This window comes from Coptis chinensis, chromosome 3, assembly GCF_015680905.1.
Source record: "Coptis chinensis isolate HL-2020 chromosome 3, ASM1568090v1, whole genome shotgun sequence".
Taxonomy (NCBI): domain Eukaryota; kingdom Viridiplantae; phylum Streptophyta; class Magnoliopsida; order Ranunculales; family Ranunculaceae; genus Coptis; species Coptis chinensis.
This window is the reverse complement of record NC_141458.1, coordinates 48,410,863-48,412,150: the sequence shown is the minus strand read 5'-3', so window position 1 is coordinate 48,412,150 and position 1,288 is coordinate 48,410,863. Positions and strand designations below refer to the sequence as shown.

The following is a 1,288-nucleotide window of genomic DNA, read 5'->3' as shown; positions in this document are numbered from 1 at the left end:
CCATCTCAAAACCCCTAACTTCCTGCAAATGCCAATCCCTCTTAATACATTCCCGATAGATACGTGCATTTTCATGTAACTTCAAATTAATCTTACCAGTCTTCGGAACACCTCCCTAATACAACATAACACTACACCATAACAGGCTATTTGCAACGGCAAAAAACCGTTGCTAATATTTTCACAACGCTTTTTAAGTGTTGCAAATATGGCGTGGGTAAAGTGTTGCAAACATAAATTTGCAATGCTTATTAACCGTTGCAATAATGATTTGTAACGCTTTTTATAACTATTTCGTACACAAATTTAAAACATTTGCAACGGTTTTTTAATTTCACAAATGCTTTTTAAGTGTTAGTAATTTGTTAACGTTATTACCAACGGTTCTTAACCGTTGCAAAATTGTTAGTTAATTTAAAAAAAATAATTTAAAAATAATTTGTAACGGTTATGAACTGTTGCTAATGGGTTGTTGATATAAAAAAATAATAATTTTTCATATTTTGTAGCGACCAGTTAAACCTACAAAAAGATGCCCTTTTGCACCATATACATAAATCATAAATTCTTATTTAAGTTAAATTTATCCTGTACACAATACATTTTCATACCATTTTACAAAGAAACCATAATATACATGGAAAAAAACAACTGATAAAGTACAAAACTAATCCAACCATATACATTCACAAACAAGAGATAACAACTTGCGTTGTTGAAAACCCTACGCCCATTTACTTCCACAAATACTCCAAAAGAGGTCCTAGCATTAAGATAAAATAGTCGACCAAGAAAAGATCATGAAGCGGACAATAAGGGGATTAAGACCAATTCAAATGCTAAATACTAATAATCTAAGGTATAGTGGATTGAGCTTAACAGTAAAGGACTAGGGATTCTCACCTCTACATCAAAACCCAAATGGAGATTCATGAAAGATTCACATTATCAAACACGAACTTATCTCTCACTAGCAACGTCTGGAACCAGTTAATACCCTACAATTGTAGATGATAGGGCTACAATATTTTGCTTCTTACCAGTGGATACGCCAAGATTAGCAGCTAAAGACTGGATTATAAGCGCAAAGATCAATCTAATGAGAATTACCCATAAAAGCTGGCGCAATGGAGCAAAATATAATGTTATCGTAACTTCAATAATATTTCAACAATTAAAAGCAAAACTTTGTTTAATCTTATAGTATATTACCTCATATCTGTGTTTAGCTCCAGCTTGTAAATCAGTTTCCACTGCACCACAAACACATCAAATTCCTTAAGCAGAT

At 32.5% G+C, this 1,288-nt stretch overlaps 1 long non-coding RNA gene across 1 annotated transcript; it reads right to left on the bottom strand.

The window, feature by feature from the left end:
* Window positions 1-722: 722 nt before the first annotated feature.
* On the bottom strand, window positions 723-1,288 carry LOC147509860 (uncharacterized). The gene is made up of 3 exons (XR_015216662.1): window positions 1,213-1,288; window positions 904-1,119; window positions 723-763 (listed from the first exon to the last, which is right to left on the bottom strand). It is a non-coding gene; the product is annotated as an uncharacterized LOC147509860 (long non-coding RNA).